At 39.4% G+C, this 12,706-nt stretch overlaps 1 protein-coding gene across 1 annotated transcript in view; it reads left to right on the top strand.

The window, feature by feature from the left end:
* The window catches only part of ZNF804B (zinc finger protein 804B), a 232,634-nt gene that overhangs the window by 134,059 nt on the left and 85,869 nt on the right, over positions 1-12,706 (top strand). The window lies entirely within an intron of this gene.

Here is a 12,706-nt window from a genome sequence, read left to right as displayed (position 1 = left end):
GCACAGTTCTATGGCTTCCTCTCTAATTCCATTCAGAAAACTGCTCTCTCTGAGTATAACTGGGACCCCTGACACCCAGGGGTATATATATTCTCTGTTATACTCCAGAGAATTACAGCAAGAACTAAACCTGTGATTTGTACTGTTCTGCATACAGGCTGCATTATGCAGTGCTATTGTCAGACAAGGACAGCAAAACTTGGGGGTTTTGCCAATTATTTTCTTTCCCAGTTAAGACCCTTGAGTGAACTGAGCTCTGCTAAATTAAAGATTCCTGGTGGTGACAGCAACTCAGTCCATGGGAAACAGCCCCTTCTGGCTTTTCATATGAGCAAAACCTCACAGCTCCATATGTCACAGGATTTTGAACACTTACTTCAGGATGCCACTAAAATATTCTTCTTGATTCAGCCATGCCATCAGCAGTCTGTGCTTCATGAGAAAAGTACATCCAATATTTCATGTATTTTGGCTGACAACACCCAGGGGAAGTAGGAAGCTTCTTTTATCTGTGTTTTCACCAATGCTAACTGAAGTACAGAAAAGGTTAAAGCTTCCCTATACAGCAAAAGCAGATATAGAGATGCTCCAGTCCCAGTCCTGAGCCAGGCACAGTCCCAAATCTGTATAGCTGCATTCCTGTGGCTGGGAGCCATCAGGAGGGCCCAGATGAGAAGAGGATATGTCTGGTAAAAGAGGATGTATCTTGGTTTCCTGATGGCCAGACTGCAGCTGTGTCATGGCCCTCGGGGATGAAATACAGACAGAAGAAGACCTGCACTGCATGCCCTTGGGTCAGCAACATGCCCATCTGGGATTTCCCAACCACCCACACAGTCTGTGAAGGATCTGGATCAACACTAGCAAACCTTGGCCTATGGAAGGTAGCAGTGTGGCCAACTGTGTTCATTGAAAGTCTAGGGAAAATTACTTTAGAAAATACTCAGTAGCTGTACAAGCCCTGAGAGTTGTTGCAGCATGCATTTCTGAAATATTCTGTAGATGCCGTGATTCATTACGTAAAGCTAGAAAAAGCCAGTAATACCAGACACGTCTAAGCTTTTTTTAGGCATCACACAGTCCATATAGAACTGTTTAGCACTGCTCATTAGTGGAGTTATCTGATATGAAAAAAGCAATCCTGGGGTTTCTTCCTCAGTTTGCTTGCCTATGATAGCTTGCAAAACTGTTGCTTGAGTAATTCATTGTGTTTCCCAAGATGTGTTTCTAAAATTGAGGGTGTACCTGCATAACAGTCAATCTCCTCCTGCAGAGTTGAAACTCTTGAGTTTTCAAGTGGCACTGGGTGCCTTGTTGATTCATAGAGCTTCAGTGTTTTGCCTTTTGTTTTTCCTTCCAAGACTTGTATTATGTGGGGATAGAACAGCTTTTCAATGCAGTGGATGACAGGACCATTGTGTTCTGATGGGGTGTGTATGTGTGTGTAACCATGGCTACTACCATTTTTCAGATCATTTTTTTCTTTTACATTGCTGCAGTCATACTTTTGGGGTTACATTATTTGGGTTTTATTTCTGAACGGGAGCCTTTGAAATAGAAGACTTCTCTGATACAGAGTTTTCCACCTTCTCCTGTCTTCCTGACTTTGTGAAAAGAGGTTAGAGTTGAATTATTTACAATTTGACTGAACCTTTTAAAAGTTGATCACATCTAGGCAAGTCTCCAAGCTCACATCTACTATTGACTCTGAGAGCTGCTGTTCATGACACCCTCCAGGAAAAGCATCCTTCCTCGAGATAAAGCCCCGGAAAGCATCCTTCACACCTTTTATCACAGTGTGCAGAGGGAGCAGGTCCTGAGCCAAATTCTGCCAACATCAGTTGAATCTTTTCATCTACTTCAGTGTTATTGTTCAAGCCCTAGAGTAAGTGAGTCTTTCTCACTGTTAAGCAGAAAGCAGGAGGATCTGAGCTGTGGTAATGCAGAAGTACGAGGATACGGTGCAGTGCTGTGAGGTATGTCAGTACATTCAGAGGGAATGTCACTTGGGAGACCCTATCTAAGAGTTAGAATTGGTCTCTTAAGACCTGCTTTTCTGTCTTAGATGTAAAAGACACTGTCACTTATCTTCCAAAAGAAATTTTTTAAAAAATTAAAAAAAAATAAGCAAAACCAGTTCTCACAACTCAGTCAAGCAGCAAAGCTATCTAACCTCTGACAGAAAAATACTGAAAGCACAAAAGAAAATTCTGCTCGTTTAATGACTGACACTGTTTCTTTTAAATCATTTAAATCAGAATGAGACATCATGTAAACATCAGAGCAAAGCAGTATTAGCCTCCAAAAAATCAGCAGAGCTCTTCCAACTGTGAATCCAGCCCCAAAGGCACACTTTGAAACAGATAACTAATTTTTTTCAGGCTGGCTATTAAGAACAATCCATGACAACAATGGCTAATGGAAATAGCCAGAATGTAGAGCTGATGTATTTCCTTCAAAAGGAATGGAGCTAATCAGTTATTACCATTAGCTGCCCTGCTTGGGCACAGCTTCTCCTGGAATGTGCTGTCTGTGTGGATTCATAAATAGTACCCTGTAAACTAAAGTGCTAAAGAGATTATAGCATCAATTTTCATTCTGTTTTTGTAGAGGACTACTTTTTCATTTATTTATACATCTGTATATTCATTGATCCCAACATTTGACAGGACAGATGTCGATTACCGATAGTTAAAAAACCTCCATTAAAATATTAGAACTGTATGAGGTGATAATGCCTGGCTGTCACACCAGCTTCCCGGCCAGGGACATGGAAGGATTTGCTGAAGAATAATAATTCTAAATTTGCCATACTCATGAGTGCAATTAACCGAGAACAGACTTCAGGGAATAAGGACTCTGCTGCTTCTGGCTAAGAAGTGATTAGTAACTGGCATAAAACTTCACTGTTCAGGGAAATACAAGAGTGAGACATTAAAATGCTAGAACCATCTAAGCTCTCCTTATCACTACTTGTGACTACTGACAACAGGCATGTTTGTGATATGACATGAAGCCAGAATTAACTTTACATCTAGAATTTTCTATTCTGCTCACACTCTATGGAGACAGTATTGCTGTCTGAGTGATTGGTTATCAGTGCATCTTTTCACTTTGATGCACTCTTCTCAAGTCACATTTGCTTTTCACACAGTCTGTTTTCTCACAGTTCATGCTATCCTCATTAGTATTTTAATCAATGCTCAGAAGAAGTGTAGAGGAAGCTGCTGGTTAGTTAAAGCTAACATTCAAACATCCCGACCCTGGAGGCATGGTGAATTTACTTCTGCTGTTCCTTGAGACCTGCTCTGATATTTGATTGCCCACCTGCAGAGACACCTCAGGCAGCAGCTCAGTTGCCTGGCCCTGATGGGCAATGTCCCAGTGGGGTTGGTATGCCATGTGCACACACACTCCAGCACGTCACGACCTCAGAGGCTGCTGAAGAAAGTCTGAAGCAGCTGTGGGGACAGAGGTGAAGGAACAGACTGTGCCCTTACCTCATCTATAGACTGCTCTTTAGCAGTGGTGTGGACGGAGCCAAGTAATCTTCTAACTGCAGGTCCATGTCTCTCTTCCACCACAGCCAAAACAACCCTTCATTTTATCCATAACATCAGTCCCAGAATGGTGCGCAATTCAAGATGCTATTTTATCTGATTTTTTATTCATGCTATTGGGAACCTTGCTCTAATCCCACCTTCCATCCAAATTCATCCCTAAAGGTTTCCCCTTCAGCCATAATCCCGCATTTTTTCTATCTTAGTAAGTAGCCCATAATTTGCTCTTCTTGCATTCATATTTTTTCTCAAATATCTCTCTCTCCCTCCTTCTCAGAACAAATTTTTGACTTTTTAGGCATCCTCTTCCCAGGGTATTTCTCAGTATTTTTACCACCATCAACTTTTCTTTCAACTTTCTCCTCCACTACAGAAACTGTGTCTGGTATTTTTTCTCCCAAAGCTTTTTTCCCATCTTAGGCTGACTAGATTTTATGATCCAAGAAAAGAATATTAAATGTTGTGATATCAGAGGATGAATTGTAATACAAGTCTTGAGACAGGTGTATCTTGCAAGCCCACTCTGAGTGGACAGGAAAGTAAACACATATGTGAATAAGGACCAAATCTCTCTGTTTCCTTAAGTGCATGTGCAAAATGTTTCTGCCCAGGTAAATGGAAGAGTTGTTGAGAGAAGCTATGGCAAAGTTAGTTAATGGCATGATAAATTACCATTTGTGAAGATGCAGGGACACTAAGGTAGAAAAGTGTTAAGGCAGTCCTGCTGAACCTGTGAGCTCCATTTCAAGGTACAGCAGCCTTCTGAATGTGGCTCTGTGCTTGCTGTACAGTGCAGAAAGAGCTACGGGGAACATAAACAGATCACAGGTAACTATCTCAGCCCTGCTGGCCCTGAGATTGTGCCAAATGCTTCCTTGCCACAGACTCAACAGTTCTGTGTCTGACTTTGTCCATTCCTCCTACCACACATGTATTTTCTAACTAGAAAGTAGCCAGGTAGAACTTGTAGTGCTGAATGGGCAATTCATTTAGAGCGTGACTAATCTATAGGTCTGTGCAAAAGCTTTGGAGAGCATAACTCATTCAAAGCCCTAGTGGATTTGGACACTTGCCAGCTGCATGAATAAATATGTTCTTATGACTGATTTAAGAGTGTATCTGCTTCTCAGTCTTTTCCCCTGCCACCCTTTCCCAGACACAGCAAATGATTTCCTAAGCTGTCGGGCGAAGTATTCATTCTGTCCAGACTACCAGCTGCTTCAAAGGAAGATGATATTTACCCAGATCAAGCTGCCCCTCTACCTCAGAGATGTATAGAAACCTTTCAGAAGGTAGAAATTTCCCTTGGTAAACTATGAGGAGGGGTCACGTTGTAAGCTTTAATGACAGTGGCAGGTCACAAGCCTTAGCCTGCCACTCCCACCAGAGCACGGCCAAGGTGAGGGTAGCACAGCAGAGGCAACGTGACCAGACAAGAAATTGCAGAGCTGGAACATTGTGGCAAGTTTTCCTCTCATGAGAGATGGTGGAAGCTCAAGGGAAAAGGGTTTTGCGGAAAATAACCTCAGGAGCATTGGGCTCACAGTGTGAGAGCCACCACCCGTACAAACGACTCCTGAAATGTTTGTGAGTAGACTACATAAGCTCAAGATATTTCTCAGTGGCAACCATCTTTTTGTTTCATAATTCATTAACTATTTAACTATTTTTGCTGCACTGCAGTTTACTTAAAAAGGTATCCGTTTCAGAATACTACATGTATTAAATATCAGCTTGTGTCATCTAATTTCCCCTATTCATACAAGCTGGAGACCTAAGAAAAGATTGAAATACTACAGTTCTTTCCCTAGAAATCAACAACCTGTTTTATTTTCAATCAATTAATTCCATTGCTCTCTTACTAATAGAATCCAATTTTTCCTAATATTTCCTGGTTTTTAAAGGGAAAAGTCCAGGGAAGATTAAAAGTCACTGAAATTCCACTGAAATTAATAGAGCCATACCACATGAAGAACTGCCTGCTCCTTTCAGTTCTACAGAATGGCATCAAACTTTAAGCCTCGACACAAAGTATGTTCAAAGATATTGTCACACATAAGTCGAGCCTAAATCAGTGGGATATGGGTGTCAAAATATTTTTTGCATCTAGGCTCTAGGGTAATATCCTGAAGTTGTTCCTGGGCTGTTTTCCTCCTGTCTTAAGATGACATCATTTTCTCAGAGTGGAGATTAAATAGAAAAAAACACCCCAAATTTTAAATATTTGTACAAACTGGGAATTCATTTTCATAACTCAAATTCCTTTTAATTCCTACTGGCTTTATGGGAGATGTAAAAGGAAAGGATGTCTACATTAAGCCCTCTAAAATATGTCTTTAGATTTAGATATGTGACAATTTATTTTATGTTGCACAGGTCTGTACCATCCTCACTAAATCCTACTAAAATCTTCTGAACTTCTGTATAATGAGACCCAATTTCACAAGTTAGTTTGGGCAATTGCTTTTCTTGAAAAAAAAAAAAAAAGCCACTTATTATTCAGGGAGAAAAAACATATATAAAATATATAAATTTTTCAAGTAGTTGTTTATATAATTTGGTTTGTTTATTAGAGGTTTTGGTTAATAGCATTTTTAAAAGGGCTAACAGCATTTTCTGAAGAAATTTAGGATCTGACTCATCTTGTTGAAAATGAGGGATTGTGTGTTATTACTGCTTTTCAACATCACAGAAATTACAGGAATAAAACCTCCTTTCCATATCTGAAGACTACTCCTGGACTCTGTATGTACCATTGGCCACCCACTCCTCTCTGTGACTGGAAATTGCTTCACACGTTCACTCATCTCTTCTGGTTTACCAGTGGTTTACCTTTCTTGAGGCACAAACACACATTAATTAAAAAAACTAAAAAAAAGATTTTGAAGTTGGAAGTGTTAATCAGCATACTGGTTTTTGCTACAACATGTTTTGATTTCTTCACAGTATGGGGCTGCATTTTTGGTTTGTGATGAAAACAGTGTTGATAACACTGGGATTTTTTAGCTATTGCTGAGCAACGCTGACACAGCACAAAGGCCTTTTCTGATTCTTGTACCACTTCACCAGCAAGGAGACTGGGGATGCACGAGGAGCTTGGAGAGGACAGGGCTGGGAAAGTTAACCCCAACTGACCCATGGATATCCCACACTATGTGGTGATGTTCTTAGCCTATAAACCCGGAAGGAAAAGGAGGGGACATTTGGAGTGACGAAGTTTGCCTCCCAAAGTAACCACCACATGTGATGGAGCCTTGCTTTCCTGGGAATGGTTGAAAACTTTCCTGCCCATGGGAAATGATAGATCAATTCCTTGTTTTTCTTCCCCTATTAAACTGGTTTATCTCAGCCTATGGCCTTCTTACCCTTCCAATTATCTCCTTCCAATCCACTGGGAAGTGTGAGCTAGTGTCAGCATTGTTAAACTTCCATAATAATTTTCAGCACAAAGTTTGAGGACTTGATTTCAGCTACTAAAGTAAGAAATTTGCCCCAAACCATGAGCATTATGGTTGCAGAGATGTCAGAGCCACTTCTGCTCAGGGTGTGAAAGCAGTAACCACTGCTTTTGGATCAGCTAGTGTGGGACTCATGGAATCAGTACAGGTTTACTTCTTGCAGCTCTTTGGTCAGCGAATTTAGATGTAATATAAATTATTGCACTTGGATATACCCAGAGAGTATATGTGTTTATAAAGAAAGATATAATATTTCAGTATCTCTCACAGCTTGACCCAACTATACCTGTGTAACTGAGAGCTTGTGTAATACCAAATAATAAAGATGAATCTTGCTATAGATATTAAAAGAAAAATATCAAAGTCATCAAATGCCTTTTATATGGATTTTCTTGATCAGAGAATCCTGCTGCTGCAACGCAAAATGTGACACCAGGCTCATCTGTGGTAGCTGCAGCAAAGGTAGTGGATCTGTGAACTCAAACAGCCACATAGCAGGTACTTTTTACAGGGTTTTGTTACAACTGGTCTGTATGAAGTGCTTGTCTCAGGCATGTGACATTGCCACAGCGGAGGCCAAACACCCTAAAATGCCATAGAGTAGTTAATATGTAGCAAAGACACCCTGGACCTTAACACTATTTTCGCCACAAAATCTCCATTATGAAAGGTTCAGTAGAGTCCTGTGACTGAAGTGACTGAGATAGTCAGCTCTGAGGGGTCATAACCCAGGTGGGGTTTCCCTGCAGAAAAGGTCTTTATGTATAAGCATCTATTTCTTTGGGGGAGGTTAACAACATGAAGCAGACAACAGTGATGTGTTATGCTCAGTTCCATAAGCCCAGGGGGTTTATAACTCTGCATTCCACAGTAAATTTACTAAACTAAATAAACTTAATGCTCAGTAAACAATTGGACTAAACCATGGAATTCCTGGCTTGCCCTGTTCTGTGTGATGTGCTGCAGTCTTCTAGACACCAACACCGAGCGGGGTTGGTAGGACATCAGCACTCCTGGTCCCTGCCATGCAGGGGCCCTCTGCCTGTAGTGAGTGAACCAAATCTTGGGATATCACAGACAAATGCTGAGGCTTATTAAGAGTAAGTGAATTTGTAGATAAGTGCTATGAGTGCTATGTCTCTCTACACAGACACAAAAAAGTACTTGTTGTATATGGTAGAGATAAGAAGATATTTCCTTCAAGATATTTCTGGTATTTCCTTCAAGATATTTCTGACCCTGGCAGTACCACACATCAGCAGCTCTTTCTTTTGATAGGAGGAGCTGTGGTAGGCAGAAAAGCTGAATATAATATAGCATTTTTGTTCAAATAACACCCAGAAAGATGACAGCCATTTCATTCTGTCATCCCTACAGGTCTGCCTGAAGAAAAAATGTGCAAGTCCATCAAAGCCAAGCATTTCAATCTGCTGTTTTTCGAGCCTTCAGTCTTACTTGCACTAAGGAATACTATGGTTTTCATGAAAATGAGCGCTTATACATTGCTGAAATTTCAGAAATGGCTATAGAACAGGAATAACAAGAGTTTTAGTGCCACATCATCTCTAAGTTCCAAACTCACTCACTAATTTTCATACTCACCCATCATGTAGATTTGCCATCTCCCATTAGAATCCAGGCTCCTTGCAATACCTGGAAAGAGCTGGATGACTGGAGAAGAGATTCTTAGAAGTGAGTTTAGCTCACCAACAGAAGAAAATACTTTTCAGAGGAATGTTACTTGTGTACTGGCCTCTTTAGGGAGGCAAGAGTGTACCTGAGTGATATTCATGGGGGTTAAATCTCCTCCATCTAAGATCACTGTTAAACCTACAAGAGCAGAATTTTTTTTCTGATGTGACTTGATTAATACCTCTCCTTGAAGAGGTGTCATAGGATCAGGTCCTTGCTTTGTCTGACTTAGAGAATGGCTTTGACTCCAGATATCTCATTTCCCTTTGATCACTCTCTCACTCTGTTGTTTTTGCCTTCAATATTCGAGGACAGGCTTTACCTGTTCTACGTTGCAAATGCAAAACCAAAAATGATGGAAATATTTGTGCACTGAGGCCGAACTTTCCACTGCATACCTCATAGGTTTGGTAAATTTCCATGGTTTCCATAGGTTTCCCATTTCCATGGAGGTTCTGCTGAGGGTGTAAAGTAGGAGCAGTGTGTTTAATTTAGGGCTATCAATTATGCTGCAGAAGAGTACTGAATTTTGAAAATAAGATCCTTTGTGAATCTTTAACTCTTTAGCAGGCTCAGGGAATAATGCTATTAAGTTCAGGCTTCATTTTAGTGAGAAATATGCAATTAAACAATACTGATTTTGGTCTAACTCTACAAATGCCAAAAAAATCCCTTGCCTGTAGTTCAATGTGGATCTTCTGCTTCTGCCCTCACAAAAATTTGGATTAAGCTCTCCTTGCTTAATTTTTAGTCCATTTTAAGAAGAGTTTGAAAAAGATTAAACTTACCTTCTGATAAAGAGTTGAAACATGGTTTAGAAAAAAGTAAATAAATTCTACCATTGCATGCAAATATCCTATTTTTAAAAAAGATAATAGCTATGGTTGCAGTAAGCAAATAATGTCTTCTTAAGTTTTTAAATGAGAAACCTTTGCTGCCAAGCACCTATATTCATTTTGCATGTCTCCACTCATTTGTTCTGACCACCAGCCATTTCCTAAGTATGGCACAACATGTGCAAAGCAGCACCAAATTATGATTTTGATATCAAATCCTAGTTCAGGTGACCAGACTTAAAGACCAAACATGCACAGTTGTTTTCCAGTTAATCATCTGCCATAAAGGGAACACATAATTCCCTTTATGTCAGTCTGTATATGAATATCAGATTATTTTCAAGCAGTTCTTTTCAGCTTCTGACACGCAGGCTGCCAGGTCTAAGGACTATTTCTAAATACTATGTGGAGAACATAAGAAAGAAACAGAGTCTATTACTATTAGACTTATGTTCTCTATTCAGCAGCCTATTTGTTTATTACAATATTCTTGAAAATGTATATAAAATTATTTTTTTTGCAAAGCCAGTGTCCAGTCACTAAATCCATGTGCACTGTCAAATCTAAAAGACCTTATGCTAATTTGCACAGAGGCCCTCAGAAACATAAACCAGACATTTTGTCTGTGTTTGTACAAATACAGAAAGTAGTGTCAGGAAACAGCCATAGGCACTGGATCACAATTATCTCTGCTATTAAATTTTAGAATTATTCCTGGAACACGCTTGGGCCCAGGCCAGCTTGCATTTTCCCGTACAGTTCCTGAGCACATTAGGAGAGTTATTAAAAGGAAAAGACCACATTGTTTCTGTCTTGGAGAAAAAGGTGTTTGTTAGTATGGATATGGGTGGATTCAAGCAAGCCAGTTTCAGTGACAGAGAATGTTCTTACCACACTGAATGTCATTAACATGGATAGACCTTTTGTAGTTATCTGACTTTACTTCAATTTGAGTTAAGTATCCATTTCCCATCCCCTCTTGTTTATGAGTGTTTGTGTGTATGATTGAACACCTTTCTGGTTTTTACCCTAAGGTGGTTCTCTCCAAAGAGCAGCAAAGATTACAGTTAGGAAAGCGATGCAAATGTCACAGATGGTTTTAAGTTACTATCTCTTTCAGCAAAACGATCTTGCTAGCCTTGGTCAAATATGATATTTATATTGCATATGTTATTTTGGTTCATACTTTTGTTCTGAGGACACTTTGTTTTCCCACTCTTTCGGAATTGAGTCATAAATAAATTTCAATTTATAAGCAGACATTTTTACAGTGCTTGCATGTTTGCCTATCTTCAGTATTCATGCAATTTTTTGCTCAGGCCTTAAAGATACCTGTATATTACCCCTCACTTCTGAGCTGCTTTTCCTTTGTAAAACATCAAGAAAACATCAGCTTGTGTCCCCAATAAATAATACAGTCCTTATTTGAAAGACGCCACACGTTGCTGCATTTAGTGGGAAAGACAAACCACTTTTTAAATTTTTCTAAACTGCTTTTTAATACAACATTCAATTTGAAAATAACATAACAAATTTTGATAATCAAGACTGTAAATCATAACTTGAAAAGTTACAGTGACAAGAAATTGTGGTTCCTGAAAGGCCACACAGGGAGAGGAGAGGAAGTTGTGACTCCCTCTCAGGAGTGACTCCTCACAGGATTGGATTTGTGAGCAGAGTGGAGCAGAAAGAAGAGGGAAAGGAAGGGCAGGGGAAGGGAGTTCTTTGCCCTTCATAACAAGATAGCTGTTCTCCTAAGTTTGTCCCTCAAGATTGCAGCTTGCACAAAGGTCTCCTGCCATTTTCCTTCCTCGCTTTAAGCTGTGGACCATGTATAGTGATCAACTTAATAAGGAAAAAAATGAGACTGTTTCCTTTAATATTTTTGATGGGGTTTTTCTCAAAGATTGACATGTATTATATTATATATGTTGTTTAACCGTTAGCAAGGAATTTCTGGGTAGTGAAAATGCAAATATGTTCATGCCCAAACCAAAACTGAGTACAGTTTGTGTGATTAAGTTGTTACAATCTATGCCACAGAAAGGAGAGACATTAAATATCATTTGAACAAGATAAAATTAGTGTAATGAGTTACTAAAATTAATTTGGTGTGACATTCAGTCCATGTAAAGGAGCTAAAATAAATCTCTGTTAGTGGAGTACAGGCAGTACATGGGACTTCTGTAGAAAGCAACCTCCATGCCTTGGCAGAAGTCAAAGTATTTCATAAAGGTGAGTATTATCCATTTCTATGGATTTTACAAAAGATTACAAAGAGTGTTGAAATACGTGAAGACAATGTCCTGAGAGGTCCAACCAAGGAAACAACACCCTGTGCTATCAAGAGTAAACTGTGAGCAAACAGTGAATCTGCAGCTTAAAAAATGTCAGTACAAACTGAACTATAGAATTCCACAGAAAGGGAATGTATAAAAACAAATAATAAACCTACAAATAATGTACAAAATATATTTTCTAAAAATGTTTACAGTGTATACTTCACCTGTTTTGTCAGTTTCCTCTGCAGTGTTACAAACCTGAGATACATTTTATATTTTTAGTCCTAGAGGGATGAAAAATAATTGTAAGATGTATACGTACAGGATAGCAAGTGTAGTTATTCTGAAAATACTTCCTCCTCCTCCTCCTCCTCCTCCTCCTCCTCTTCTTCTTCTTCTTCTTCTTCTTCTTCTTCTTCTTCTTCTTCTTCTTCTTCTTCTTCTTCTTCTTCTTCTTCTTCTTCTTCTTCTTCTTCTTCTTCTTCTTCTTCTTCTTCTTCTTCTTCTTCTTCTTCTTCTTCTTCTTCTTCTTCTTCTTCTTCTTCTTCTTCTTCTTCTTCTTCTCCTTCTCCTTCTCCTTCTTCTTCTTCTTCTTCATTTTAGCCTGAAAGCACAGTACGTAGGTCCACGGGAAATAAACTCCATATGTACATACAGGCCATTCTTAGCAATTTGATTTTTTAATCAGGTTCTCTGGGAAAATGCAGTCTGCTTCTAAACAGCATATTGCACATCTAGAAAATTTTGGAGCTCTTTAGTTCAGAGGTTTTCCTGTTTGTATAGTTGCACAGTGCTTCTGAAAGAAACACCTCAGGTTTGGTTGTGCTGTGAAAATTTCCATTCCATAAACTCCTCCTAAGAATTGGTAAACCAAGTCT

This window comes from Hirundo rustica, chromosome 1 (genome assembly GCF_015227805.2).
Source record: "Hirundo rustica isolate bHirRus1 chromosome 1, bHirRus1.pri.v3, whole genome shotgun sequence".
Taxonomy (NCBI): Eukaryota; Metazoa; Chordata; class Aves; order Passeriformes; family Hirundinidae; genus Hirundo; species Hirundo rustica.
This window is presented reverse-complemented; position numbering and strand designations above follow the sequence as displayed.